The sequence below is a fragment of the Trachurus trachurus genome, assembly GCF_905171665.1.
Source record: "Trachurus trachurus genome assembly, chromosome: 1".
In the NCBI taxonomy this organism is placed as follows: Eukaryota; Metazoa; Chordata; class Actinopteri; order Carangiformes; family Carangidae; genus Trachurus; species Trachurus trachurus.
The window spans coordinates 30,559,141-30,574,389 of record NC_139891.1 but is presented as its reverse complement, the minus strand read 5'-3'; positions in this window follow the sequence as shown (position 1 = coordinate 30,574,389).

Here is a 15,249-nt window from a genome sequence, read left to right as displayed (position 1 = left end):
AAAGATCAGCGATGGGGGTTTTTTTTGTCTCGCCGTCAGTCGTCAAGCTGAGAAGTCTTTTTGTTTCCTTGGAAACTACAGCGTGTGAAGAGAGGGGATGGGGAGAGACGGTGTTGTTAAGATGAGTAGGTGGGTGCACCACATCAGGCGAGGAGCTGCAGCTCTCAGACGAGGTCAGCGCAGAGACTGTAGCCCCTCCCTCTCCCTCTCCGGTTAAATATTCCTCTTTCTCCTGAGCTGTCAATCGCCCACTCTCCTCCAGAGTCTGACTTCCTCCAAGAGCCTCTTTCTGTCTTTGCCGCTGTTTTTTTGTTTTTTTTCGGGGGGGAGGGGTTGTTTGTTTCTGTCTTTCATGTACAGTATGTATGTGTGGGTGTGTGTATATGTGTGCGTGTTTCCTCTTAATCCTCATTAACAAGGCAATGTTTTTTCAATTATTCTGCCTTTCACACATTCCCCCTCTCCGTCATAACTTTGAAATGATTCTTCTTCCAACTCCTTTCCACCTACACACACACACACACACACACACACACACGCATGCACACACACACACGTTTATACACTGACTCTCGCACTCGCATTTTGGGTGTGGATCTATTTCCTCTTAATCCTCACAAGAATTCACAACAGTTTCAACAATAGGGGTGTATTTATCTTCGCTCTGCCTCGATCTCTCTCCGCTCCCGGTCCCTCTCTCCTGTCTCAACAGGACGGGGGTAAAGCCGTAACCATGGCGATGCCTTCTCCCCCCTCCTCCCCTGCCCACAGATCGCTATCATCTCAACATTTAGGCATGAGCGCTCACACCTCCTCCTGTCTCTTCTCCCCGTCGTCATCGTCGCGGACGGCTGTCGATGTGGGCCGCGCGCCCAAAAGTCCCTTTGCCCTGAGTCGTGTACCAGCGCTTGGCGAGCATATTTCCCTCTGTGGGTGTGTGTCATGTGGGGCTGTGGTCAGCGGGGGAGCCGGGTTAACATTCTTGTCAAGGGCAAGGAAATCATAACAGCAATATTTACAGCGCTGTGGGGCAGTGGTGGAAGCTAAACATGTAGCAGAGGAGCGCTGATCAAAAAACCAGTGAACACAATGACTCTTTTCTTTCAGCTGCAGATCGACGGCACCGACCATCTGCTTCTGTGCACAAACTGTTTACCTCAGTCTACACGTCGTTGTTTCAAGGTGAACAACACCTCCGCTAGATTAGTAACAAGTTTTGTGGAGAAAACTTGGGGGAAATGTTTGGATTGAGAATTTCTTTGGGGAAACTTAAAGGGATATTTCAACATTTTGGCAAATTTGCCTATTGCCATGATCACTATAGTCTTAGGGGTTCATTACCTTTAATTGTCAGTGCAAGCTGTTTTTAGATCGGTGGGGCAGAGACACAAGCTTTCCCTCATCAAACTCATCAAATACACAATCCAACAACTCCAAAATGCTCTCATGGACAAGTTGTGACCTGCACATTCACCACGCTATGAGATAATAACAGAACGTTACCAGACAGAGTTGTTTTAGAGGTAAATTTGTAACCGGAACTACATTCCTGAGACAGCTGCTCAGCAGGGTGACTTTAAAAGCGAAAGTACAGTAGTTCCCCGTATTTGCTTAATAGGTCATAATGTTACACAATTATGCATAATTATCTCATAGTGTGATGAATGTGCAAGTCACACCTTTTCAACGAGAGAGTTTTGGAGTTATTGGATTGTGTATTTGATGAGGGAAACGTAGAAAAACCATGAGCATCAGTTGCGTTAGCTGAGCAGCTCGTGTCTCTGCCCCGCCGATCTCAAAACAGCTTGCACCGACAATTAAAGGTAAAGAACGTACTCCTAAAACTGTAGGGATTGTGGCAATGGGTGAATTTGCCAAAATGTTGAAATATCCCTTTAAGGTTGAAATGGTCTCCAATCCTGTTCCACTTTGCTTTTAGTATCCTCGAGCAAGACGCTGAACCTCCTCGCTTTCCATTCACACCACACTGGTTTTGTTGTGAAGTTTCTGAATGATTGAATCAGAGAATTAGCAAAACTGGCAGTAGCTTGTTGGTGTGTGTCTGTTTGTGTGGGTGTGTGTGTGTGTTGTTGAGTCCATTACCGCTCTGGCTCTTCGTGGCTGTAAGCTCATGGTGGGAAAATCAGATTAGCCAACCGGCCGCTGACAGTTGTGTCATATCTGTGCCGCTGCCTCAGTGGCAGCGCGGTCTGCGGTGGCAGCTGTTCGGGGTTTGGTTCTGCAGCGGAGAGCCAAACCCCGCCGATCCGAAACCCAGAGGGGCTGCAGGGAAACAAGCTTTAAATAGGATTTGACATGAGACGGCAGAAGGGACGACAACAATGCTGGATGTTACACGTTTTGTTCCTGAATTAGATTTTCTGCCTTTTTCTTTTTGAAAAGGTGATGATTGGTGATGATTGATGGAGGAGACTTGACACTGTAAAGGCTCAATGTGTTATTTCTGAAAACTAAAATCAAGGCGTCGGGAGTCATGGGAGTTGTTGTCTTCACCGCCATGACCGCCACAAACAAATGCGGCGTTTATAACCGTGATGTCAGTGAAGGGTCAGAGCTGACACATTTGTTTTATCTGCCTTTTATGCAGCAGACGATAAGGAGGTTTTTTTTTACTGACAGCCAAAATATCCACAGAGGTGTCCTCCTCCTCCTCCTCCTCCTCCTCCTCCTCCTCCTCCTCCTCCTCCTCCTCATCCTCCTCCTCTCTATAGAAAACAGATGAGCACATCAAAACCAGGAAACAAATAAAGCAGTTTCTTGGCCTTTTTTCTCTCTTAATAACTGAAGATTGAGACGTGCGATGAAAAAATATAGTTGAAAAATACCAAGGTGTAGAAAATATGTGGCTCAAAATGAGATAAAAGTAGATTCAGAGCTCCTGGCTGGCAGTCAACCACAATGCTGAAGGTTACAAGTTCTAACTTTTTATATATTGGAGCTGCTGAATCATGAATTAGGGCAGTTATCCAAAATAGATGAGTGTGGAAGATTTAGTAGTAAATCACTCATCTGCTATTTTCAGGCATTAGTGGAGTTGGTGAGTGGTTTTGTGAGCTTTTCTAGCTGAAACACTACAACAACTGAGTGTTTTCTGAGCTCAGTTTTTTTTTTTTTAAATGACCAAAGTATCTAATTTGATTTACAAAAAAACAAACACAAGTTGTCGACTCCCCTCTGAAACCACGGCTCTGCTTTTATAGCCGTACGTCATCTCTGAAATGTGACCGCCGAGGGTGTCGGTTCAATCCCATCAGGGGGTTGGAGGGGGGGATGAGGGGGGGTGTGAGTTTGTGTTTAAGCTCTGCCAAGAGGCGTTTAATCAGAGTTTACTCCCAACTCTCAGCCTGCTGCATCCAGGCTGCACATCTGGTGAACAGCCATTTGCGTATGTGTGTGTGTGCGCGTGTTTGCATACCAGTGTGTATGTCGTGTGTGTATGTGTGTGTGTGTGTGTGTGTGTGTGTGTGTGTGTGTGTGTGTGTGTGTGTGTGTGTGTGTGTGTGAAAGTGACAGACAGTGACTCAGACCAGATAAGGGAGTCCGGTCTGCTGAAAGACAGAGTCAGGGTTGTTTCACTCGGCCTGTTGCCCCGTTATCGCCATGGCAACGATCCTCTTGATGAATTCCTGAGATCCCTAACAGCCTGAGGTCATCAACAAAGATAGCCGACCAATAGGATTATAGAGGTGTGGGGAAAGCAGAAGGAGGACGATGATGATGATGATGATGATGAGAGAAATCAAAACTTGTTTTCCATTTTTACAGCTCTCACAGCCCTGGCTTAGATTAAATGGAAAAAAAAAAAAATTGCAAAACTTGTCTTATCAGCTCAGTCACTTTATGTAAATGTCACAACGCAGCAGAGCTGAGAGTAGTGACACATACAACACAACCCAACACAACACACATGCACACTTCTTTTCAGCCGTTTGTCTGTGTTTTACATTGATTTGAATGAGTCATCTCAACGAACAGGCAATTTGCATGAGGAGCAGAGATGCAGGAAAAACACCTTCTTTCTTTTTTTATTTTTATTTTTTACATAAGCCAGGAATAAAACATGAATGGAAAACATTTTTTGGACCGAGGAAAGATGGGAAAACACAAAAAGACAGATGAAAAAGAGAGAGAGAGAAGAGAGAGAGTCCTGTTTTAAACAAAGCCAACGCTTGATTAATGGAGGACTCGAATCCAAAAAGAGACAGTTTCGGAAATAATCCCTCCAGAGCCGCTCTTATTGGATGACGCGTGGTCATGACACCGGGGAGAGAGGAGGGAGGTAATAAGCTTGACCAAACAGCTTGGAGTTTTCTCTTTGATCAGAGAGAGAGAGAGGGGGAGGGGGGGAGGGGGGGAAAGTCATCACGCCAATGAAATGAAAATCAACCAAATGAAGCGTGCGGCTCATCACCCCTGTTCAACAGGAAATCTATAAACCAGAGACAGTTCAAGTGAGAACGAGGCTGTGATGCTGAACGGTTTAGGCGCCTGTAATGGATTTAAAAAGGGTTCAATATGCAGATAAGAGGGGAGGCGCTACGTCTTGCTCAAGGACACTTCAGCAGATTGTGACGTGTTGTAAACCTGCTGCGGTGTTTAATTTGCATCTGTGGCTCGGTGCACGATGAAGCGATAGCGAAATGGGAAAGAGAAGAAATGAAACCTATGATACACAACATGAACTAACTGTAAATTGATCAGAGAAGAGAAGCACAGTGAACAAAACCGCAGGGAATACATTAAGTGTAAATTAAAAAACTGTAGATGAGATGGAGCGATGCTGCGATATTGCCGGCGGGGGAACAAACTTGCACTCGCATTTATAAAGTTTAGAGGTGTTGTCAAGGTGTTTAAAAGAAACACCGACTAAAGAAATATGTGCATTGTTCTCAGCAGGTCGCCTGCTGCAGTCTGCTCAGGTTGGGTAACCGTTGGAAACCAGCCAAGCAACCTGTTCCCTGACTTAACACAACATATGTTCCTCGCAGAATTGATCAGTTTATTGAGCTGCTTGGGATTTATGTCCCTAAAGGCTTTAAGTGGCACTTCTGAGATAAAAAAAAAACTGCATCCGATATTTTCCCAAAACTCCTCAGAGGACCTTTACAAGTATTCCCGCCTTGTTGACCTTGTAAACTGATCTTTCTGCTTAAAAATCATTGACGAGCTTTTAATTTATCCCCCCTCCCAAAATAAAAAAAACTCGCCGGTTTTGAAGATCACAACGAAAAAGATCACAACCATCAGTCTAAAATAACCGTCATTGGCCTTTGAATCTCTCATTATCGGTCCAGCCCTCCACTCAGCGCACAAACACACACACATTATCGACACTTGTTGTTGTGTGTGTGTGTCTGTGTGTGTGTGTGTGATCTGTACAGATGTTATTGCAGGGCTGAGTGGCCCCACCACCACCACTACCCATCTGTTGTGCTTGCAGAGCGGCTGACTGTGGCTGACTGGCTGCCCGTCCACAGGGTTTTACATGCCTTCACGGCTGCTGGCCCCCCGCCAGCTCTGTGGCTTCCACCGATTGATCTTTTCCAAGAAACATTAGCGGCAGACAGGAAATCAATGAGAGGAGGGTGCAGGGGTGCAGAGAAAAAGAGGGTCATTCCTCTGGTCATTTTCACACTATTGCTGAAGTCATTATCTTTTCTTTTTCCTATTTCTCGCCCAGGCTGCAGGGGTCTGGAAAGTGTTGAAACCCTTAGAATAAAGTGCCAATGTAGCCTACCGTCCTGTTGAAAACATCATCTCATCTCATATATTCTTGCATTTATAGCCGAAAACATTGTGGGTTAATCACACTGAACGCTTTTGAGCTTCATTTAAAATCAAGAAATTAAGTTCTTAGAAAGGAACCGGCGCACGCCTCCTGTCAGAAAAGCTGCTGGTGTTGTCGTCTCGGCTGTAAACATGTTGTTATTCTCCGCGTTTTAAGCCACGGAAAGCATTCGCATTCCGCAAGCTGAGCAATCACATTAACTCCGACAGCTGCAACGATGTGTCACCGCTGATTGGGAAGTACTCGGTGCTATAACCACAGGCATCGCCCCCAAACAAGTGCAAGTCTTTAACCTACTTTTTTATTGTTGTGCTCACTTTTTCTGATTCGTCCAAGCCAGTATTGAAGGGGACAGTCCACCCAAATGAGAAACACTTTCCCCTTGTGAGTGCAACACTATCTGGCCATGCCGTCATCACTGGAGGTGGAAGAGAAATGTTTTTTCAGCTTGTGAGCCGTTCCTGAACAAAAGAGCTCAGACAAACAGTACAGTTCATATGCTGATGAGGGACGTGTGGTGGTGATGATCTGACCCTTCGAAGCATTTGTTTGGGTCTGTTTTAATGAGTGTAGTTCAGTTCTGCTGAGAAAAAGCTGCATAAAAGTTGCTTTGGAAATAATTCGCCACATCACACAAAGTGAAAGTAGCTTGAGATTCCTGCAAAGAAACACATCAAGTCAGACAGTTAAGAATATTTTAACAGTGGAGAGACGTTCATGGTAATGATCGAAAAATTGCTCGTCTGTAAACATGTCACACGTTTTGTCTGATGAACACGTATCATATTCAAAACAGGCGAAGTAGGAGAAGCGTGTGTGTGTGTGTGTGTGTGTGTGTGTGTCTGGAGTCCTAACACATCTGAATGTGTTCCAGGACAGATTGTTGGCTTCAGGTTGAGCGTGGGACGAGTCTGGTCCACAGGTCCATATGTTGTGACACTGCAGATCAAAAAGATGAAAGTCAGTGTGGCACTGCACAGACAGATGGACTCAGTGACACACACACACACACACACACATACACACACACACATGCAGAGAAAAGTCGGCTAAGCAGACAGGCCAACACCTGGCTGTTTATCAAATGCCATCACAAACTGGAGGGAAGGGACAAGTGTTGAATCGATGTCTCTCACTATGGGTTTTGGGCTAAACCTTCGTTCCAATTATGGGAAATCAGGCCACTGAATAATAATTGGCTTTGAATTTTTTGAAGTAGCCTATTTCTTTGTTATGTTTAGGCCTAATATTCATGTCAAAATAGGCCACGATAATAATGAAATATCTTCAGGTACGATTTATCAAGAACTTAATGTTCATAATTTTTGGGAAACGGTACAAGTCCAGTATGTAACTCCTTGTAAAACTGCAAATTTATAGGCCTATTTCCAGTCTTTTGTAGTTTTTGCAGTGAGTTTTAGAAGCAATAGCAGGTGGATTTTGTTGTATTTTACAAAGCCAATTCAGTTTCATGTTTCCCCTGTTCCCATGCTAAGCTAAATTAGCTTCATTGCAAGTAGAGCCTGTGTGTGGGAAACGCTGCCTTTGCTGATGGAGTTAAGTAGCTACTGTAGCTACTCTGTGAGTCACTTCAGTTGCACAACTTGAAGTCGTGAGCTTGTGTTAGAGAAAGTTAAGACGGATCTGCTCATTTAGCGCTTTAGCTTTGATGTTCTGTCAGCGGCATGACGTTAGCCATTAGCGAACAGCGTCTTGCTAAATGCGCTTTTTGATTCGTTGGCTGTTAGCTGTAGCTTCATATGTGGTAAATACAAGAAAGTGAATTAGCATACGTCCGCGAAGCCTCCATTGTAAGTAGAGCCCGTGTGTGGGAAACGCTGCCTTTGCTAATGGAGTGCGTTTTTTGATTCGTTTCGGTCACTGAGCGTTAGATTTCAGAATGACTCTTACCCATCTCCTGAATGACGTCTTCGTGATTGGAGGGAGTGCATTGTTACGCTACTTCCTGCCTCAGTTTACATGTTTACAAAACAATGCAAAACGATCCACCGTCTGCCACAAATCTGTGCATGTGAGTATTTTATTAAACATTAACGGTATTTTTGAGAATCGACACAGTATCACAAAACGTACCCAAGTGTAGCCTACAGGTATTTTCTTCCAGCTCTGACTTTAATGCAGCACTTTAGGGAGGGTCTCCTTTGTTAGTTTCAGTGTGAAAATGCTCCCACCGCCCAGCAGCACCGGCCGGCGCTCCACCTTGGTCCCGGCAGCCAGACTCCAAAAATCCTTTGAAAATCCTTCTTCCCGGAAAAAGGGAAGCTGTTCCCGCAGCTAATCAATGCCCACAGCTCTGTAGCATCACATACAGGATGTCCGCAAACTCTTTGGTCATTCAGTGTGTGTTTTTTTCCATGTGTGTGTGTGTGTGCGTTTGACTTTGTAATTCAAGCCTACCTGCAGTTCTCAGAAACTTTCTGTCCCTAAGCAACGAGACCTGAACTGAGGCAGAGAAAGAGAAAGAGAAAGAGAGGGCGAGGGGGGTTAGAGAGGCAAATGAAGGGGAGGGGAGAGGGAGGAGGAGGGCGGAGGAGGGCAGGGCCGAGCCTCCAGAGGGGGTTTGAATTCCCTGCAATCAGAAACAGAGACGGAGACGGAAAGAGGGAACGACTGATCCTACTCACAATCACACACTCCCCACATTTTCTCTTCTTTTCTCTTTGTTTTGTTTTGCACTTATACGTTTATGTGAAGTCAATCGATGTGTGTTTTCTTCTGGGGGTTTCATTTAAAAGGTTTTTAATATTGTTTTTGGTGGAAGTCTGAGAAACAGAGCGTTAGTGGGGGTGGTGGGCGGTTTAAGGGGGGGGGGGGGGGGGGGGGGGCAATAATGCGTGTCTCTGGCTCTCTGTTTTTTCTATTTAACTTTGTTTTTGTACTTCTTTTTGTAACTTTATCCACTTGGCAGCTTGATATTTAATGTCTTTTTAAGGCAGTGTGTGCATGTGTATGTGTGTGTGTATGTGAATGTGTGTGTGAGTCTCACTGCTAGAATAGACTTCCACTCCACCTCACAGATCTTTTACCTCCTTCGATGCCGTAAACAGGACTTTCACACCGAGGCCGTCCGACTGTCGCCTTGTTTCCTCTCTCTGTGACTCTTTTGTTGTTTTGATGAAGTCATCTTTTCCACGTGACCTTGACAGCATCACCTCACCTGTTGAATTTTTTTTTTTTGTATTATTTTGAATATGTCGTTTTCCTTCACGACTCATTTTCCTGCGTAAACATATGACAGATACACTCCAACACACATATGTACGTATATGTACACTAAAAGCCAACACACACACACACACACACACACATAGTGCAGCCTCTGTTTCTTTTTTTTTTACTGTGGTGTGATTGTGGCCGTGTCCTCTACTGGTCAAACAGTCAGACTACTGTAGCTGCTCTGTTTGTGCCCTCGCTGTTATGTGATCGCTATGAAGGCTCGCCATTGTGTGACCAAAAAACCATTTTTGTCGTCGCTCAGCCACTCAGAACCAGTTTGGGCCAGAGCCCCCCAACCCGAGAGGAACCCAGGAACAAAACAACAGAAAAGAAAGAAAGAAAATGTCCTTTTTTTTTTTTTTTTTTTACCCTTGTCTTTTGTTCGGTGTCTGTCTGTCACTGTGCTGCTTTAACAATTTGTATGTTTTTCCTCTTTTATCACTGGTTTCCTCTGTTTCCTCCGAATAGACAAAGATGTCAAAAAACACACTCACACACAATTTGTTCATTTTTTTTGTCTGTTTATTTGTTTTTGATTTTGAGTTGCATGCTGAAATGCAGATGCAGATTTTCTTCTGCCTGTAAAGCTACAAATTGCACCTTAATGGAGGGATGTGGTTTTGTTTGGTTTTGTTTTATGCATACTTAAATATAAATGGGGGATGTATGATATTTCTTTTTATTTTGATAAAAGATGTAACTTTTGGGTCTTTTGCTTGTATCTTAAACAGGGTTGTGTTTTCTTTTTTTTTTTTTTGAATGTTTATGAATTTGTTTCATGATATTTGTTTCAGTCACTGTTGTTTATTGTGGGACGGCTTCATTAAGCAGAATGTGGGAATAAGCCAGAGACCAGTGAGCATGCAAAACCGTCAGATTCCCCTGAAACAGCTCATGACACAAAGATGAATTGTGAATCTTAAACTAAATAGGAAACCTATCTTTCACGAGCACAGACCACAAAATGAATGTTGAAAATTAGTCATGACATTTGTGGTTGGGACTTTTCAATATTCTCGCTTGTGCAGCAAAACCTGATCGTTAATTCACATGAGCCTTGAGTTTCCTTAACAAATGTGTGGAAGAAAAAACATTTTTTTTAGTCCAGACTGAGCAGCTCTGTGATTAAGACAAGTGTGACTGCCTGGCTAATTGCTGCTGCTTAGTGAAGCCTTGTCTACAAATACACACACACACACACACACACACACACACACACACACACACACACACACACACACACACACACACACACACACACTCATACACACGCACACACTGGCATGTCCTCATGCAGTGACCACTAGGAGGTGTCCTGCTTGTCCTCTCACATATCACTCACAACAACAAAAACACTTCCTCTGCCTTCCGTCCATCTTGTCCTTGAAAAAGGACAAATGTCTCACTGACACAAGACACCATGTTGCTCACACATTTTCAGACACACACACACAAACACACATATCAACAACACGGCCTTGGCAGATGACTGGCACCGGGCATGGTGCTGCCACCCGGTCTCATGTCCCCGGGGCAAAGTGCTGTCTGCAGCCAATTAACCAGCAGGGCCGGTTGCCAGGTCCATATCCATCTAATCCTCTCTACCGTCCCGCCGGGTTGCCAGATTTAGTCCTCCACTCTTTACACAGACTTTGTGGTGTTGAACAAAAAAAAAAAAAAAAAAAAGACAAATAAAATAAGTTTTACAATGTGAGAAGGATAATGAAAGTAGGCTAGATAACTTGGTTTGGGTTTTTTTTTTATTGGATTCAGTTCTTTTGTAAGCGAGCAGCGGTTTGCAGCACTTTGTCTGTTATTATTATTATTTTTAGTAAACATAATTGAGAATGGAAAGATTAGTAGAAACCGGTCCAAACACACACACACACACACACACACACCCCTACCTGATTATAACTCTCAGCCTCGTTCACATGTAGCCTGTAAAAAGTCCAAACCAGATGCTGTTTGTGGAGCGTGTGAAATGTGTTTGCAGAAGCTGTCAGCAAAGGACAAACGAGGGAAATTACAATTTTTCCTTTTTATTACTGACACAAAGGCTGCGTATGAGCAAAACCCCTTCATTACATATCGTGACATTGTACACTAACACAACCTGCACCGCCCCACCCCCCTCCCTCTGCCTCCCTCTGTCCCCATGCACTGATAATGATTGTATATGGTCGCATAGTTTTATTTTTTATATCATTGTTGGGGCTTCATTTTGTTTCCTGGGGTTGTTTTATTATTTTGTGTTGTCATTTCGAAAATGGTTTCAATGGGTCTATGTAATCTGTGTGTGAGAGCGTGTGTATGTGTGTGTATGTGTGTGAGGGTATATGTGGGTATGCACTGTAGCTGGGTGTGTGTGTACAAGTATGCGTGAGTGAGAGAGAGAGAGCAGAGAAAGCAACTGGGTGTGTTGTTCAGTGGCTCGGTGTTCAGCTCCCAGTGCACATCAGCCCTTTGCTTGTGTTCATCATTGTGCCAGTGTGTTCAGGTGCTCCCTCGCCTCGACATCCGTTCATCCAAATAAAAGAGAGAGAGAATGGGAGATGACAAGGAGGAGGAGGAGGAGGAAGCAGAGGGCCTTTTCCCTCAGGGGGGGGAAAAAAACTACAAATGAGAAAAGATACTTTTGAAAAAAGGATATTTTTCTCCTCTTCGGGGTCACAAAGAAGAGTGTAAATTTCTAAGTTAATTGAAAATGATGAATAAAAAAACTCATTTGTTCTCTATATGAATGGCTGTATGTTAACCATGAACAAAAAGTAATGAGTTCTATGACAAAGACATATAATAAATTAATTTTAAAATTTTAACAACGCTGTCGCTTTTTGTGTCTCATCTGGGGAATGGTGTGGATGCATGTGTGTGTGTGTGTGTGTTGTTGCAGATGTTGTAGATTACTGTGATTTGCATCATCCATCCCTCATCTCACTAGAGGGCAGCACTGCAGCACACATCATTACAGCTCATTAGGATGCAGCACTCTGCACACTTCATATTACTCTGGATTAATCTGAATGGCAGACTTAATGTCCAAAACTGCTAATGGAAAAGGGAAGTGTTTGATTACACTGACTGACTGCTGTGCTTTAATATAAAACACCAGCACAAACTGAAAGTAAACATTAATGTTGGTCACTACTAGTTTGCAGGTTTAGTTTTGCACAGGTTTCAATCTGAGAAAAACAAGACCTGTTAAAGGGCTTCAGGGTAAAAAAAATTCTTCTCAGCAACCTGTTACCTCCAGGTTCCCATCAAACTAACCAGTATTCCTCATTGAAATACACAAACTTCCTATCCTGACACCAGAGCTTTGCATAGGAACATGCAAAATATAAACTGAAATAATGTCTCATAACGTGATTTTGATACAGATCTCAACAGGAAGTGGTCAGTTGAGCCCTGCACAAAGACTGGAAACAGACCAACATGGTGAGCTTTTGCTCTGTTGATAACGATAGGCAAAGCGTAAAGAATTGTCGTTAAACTTCTTTTTTTTTTTAGCTGTGACTTCCTGGAGTTCAGTAACCCATGGAGACGTCAGGTAATCCCCGCACCTGCCAGTTATTTTCCCTGTGAAACCAGTCAAACTGTATTTGCATTTTCATTTCCTTAAATCAACCACATGAGTTGTGTTGTTGTGACTGTATTTAGTCAGCTTTAGATTAGAGGTATGTGTATGTTTGAACATTTGGCCAAACTCCTTTTTCTACTCTTTAGCGCTAAGCTAAGCTAACCACCTGTCACACATTCACACCATTATCCTCCATAGTGCAGACTCCATCACTGATTTCTAATCAAGCAAAAAGTGACAATAGAGAACTGGTGCTGTGGTTTTTTGAGGGGAGCTGTTAGGACGTGAGGCCCTGGGGGCAGTTGCCCAATTGGCTCATTTTGCCCAGTTGGTAATCTAACCTTACTTTTAACAACTAAAGTTAAGTTATGGAAAATTGGCCCCAGGTGAATATTAAATGGTAATGGCCTCCAGGAACACAGCTGCACCAGACCACACCATATGGTCACAGTTAGAGAAGCAATAACAGGGTCTGTGGGGTGCGATGTAAGTGCAGCATAATATAAAATGAAATGAAATAACACACTCACTACCCCCTTTCTAATATCTACAAAATGCAGCCAGAAGGTCCATCTCTGGAAAACCAAATGAACAAAAGTGTCATCTGAGGCCGTGACCCCACTATGACACATCCAGTTAATGTCCAGTTGAAGCGCCAGATCAGCCACAGTGGGCCGGGGTGTAACAGCTCCCGGCCCAGCCACACAGACCGAGGAATGCTCTGCTCGTTGTTTTTCTGAGTCTGCGGAGACAATGAGCCACCAAACAAAAAGCCCTTTAGATATCTGGAGACTGCACCAGAATGCATCCAGTAAACGCTCACAGCACTCACCAGTCTGCACATATCAAATATACATAGATGCAGGCCGGCAGTGGGATGCATGTAGAGTATATGCACGCTGACAGGAACAGATGTGAGCATCAGTGCTGCACGGCAACCATGAAAAAAACATGTCATTTAATGGATAGACTGTGGTTGTGTTTACGCCCCATTAGAGGCAAGGACCAAGAATAGCTGTTTTAATATCACAGCAGCAGCTCCTCTGCAGATCGTCGTAAAATGTGTTGTGAATATTCATGATTGCCCGCGGCTGCTTTTTAATAATTTTGGTGACCATTTATACCATGACAAGGTTTCCACAGCTCTGGTTGTTGATTGTCACGATGCCTAAAGACCGTCCCACATGTGCCTGGTCAACCTCAACCGTCTCTCTAGTGCCTCCATCAGGCCAACATTTCAACTTGTCAGCAAGAAATTTTCACTTGTAACTGTGGATATTAACATGAAATTGACAGCACGTTGAGGATGTTAAATGTCCTCCTCTGCACAGTGAACTCTCAGTGAGATATATGGGCGTCCTGCTAATAGAAAGAAAACCAAAAGAAACAGAGGTAGTGACACCTGTTGACCTGCAATGAAACTCAAACACTAGGCACACTGAGCGAAATAAATAAAATACAGTACAAGGCATAATGCATGTTATGCAAGTTATTTATTATAATCTTGTCATTTTTTACCTAATTACTTGGGCTGCAATTTACCGTCTGCATCCCATAATGACCCACTAACACACAGTCATATCAAGAACCAATGACCATTTCTGTGCAAGAATACAACTACACCCACCAGTCAAGACGTATATTTCAACAGCTTTGGATGCTGACTCGGTATCGGAAAATAACAAGATGGGCAAAGCAGGCTGTGGCTAGCTGGTTAGCATGCTAACTTAAATTGGAGACCAAAAGTGATAGAAACAGAGGCAAAACAAAGACTTGCTTTCCACCACTGGAGACATTGCTTGATGAGTAAAATGACACAGTTTGACAATGAACTGTTTATTCTACTATATAAACACACCTACACTGCAAAAACTCAAAATCTTACCAAGAATATTTGTCTTGTTTCTTGACAAAATGTCATTTCTAGTCAAAACAAATCTCATTATACTTAAAATAAGACTAATCACATAAAAAGTAGCTTGTTATTAGACACTTTTTTTTTTAAACTTCTTTCAAGCATATTTTTACTTGAAATAAGTATAAAAAATCTTATAGTGGGGCAAGTTTTCTTTCTTATTACAATCACAAAAAACTTGCTTTGACTGGCAGATTTTTGCACTTATTTCAAGTGAAAATTAGTTTGAAAGTGAAATTATCTTAAAACAAGTTAATTTTTTAGGTGATTTTAAGTGGAAAGAGGTTAGTTTTGACTAGAAATGAGACATTTTGACAAGAAATACGACAAATATTCTTGGAAAGATTTTGCAGTGTATCAATTCTAACATTGTAGCAATAGCAAATACTTACAAATAGCTCCTTTAAACTTATATTTTTTTTATCCAGTTCTGCTGTGTTATAGTGCTGAACATGACCCAGAATTCGTCTTATTCAGGTTTGTTATGTGATCAGAGACGGACAACTTAACAACACCACTGTCAAGTTCTCTCTGTACTTTCACACCTCTGATCAGATCCCCATTTGTACAACGTGTCGTAAGGTGCCCACTGTATAAATCAAAGTCGCATTACCTTCTTTGAATCACAGGAGGCTGTCCAGATTGAAAAGCTCTGTCAAACAGTCCGCCGACAGACGTCCTCATCAGTCCAGACCTATAATCCCT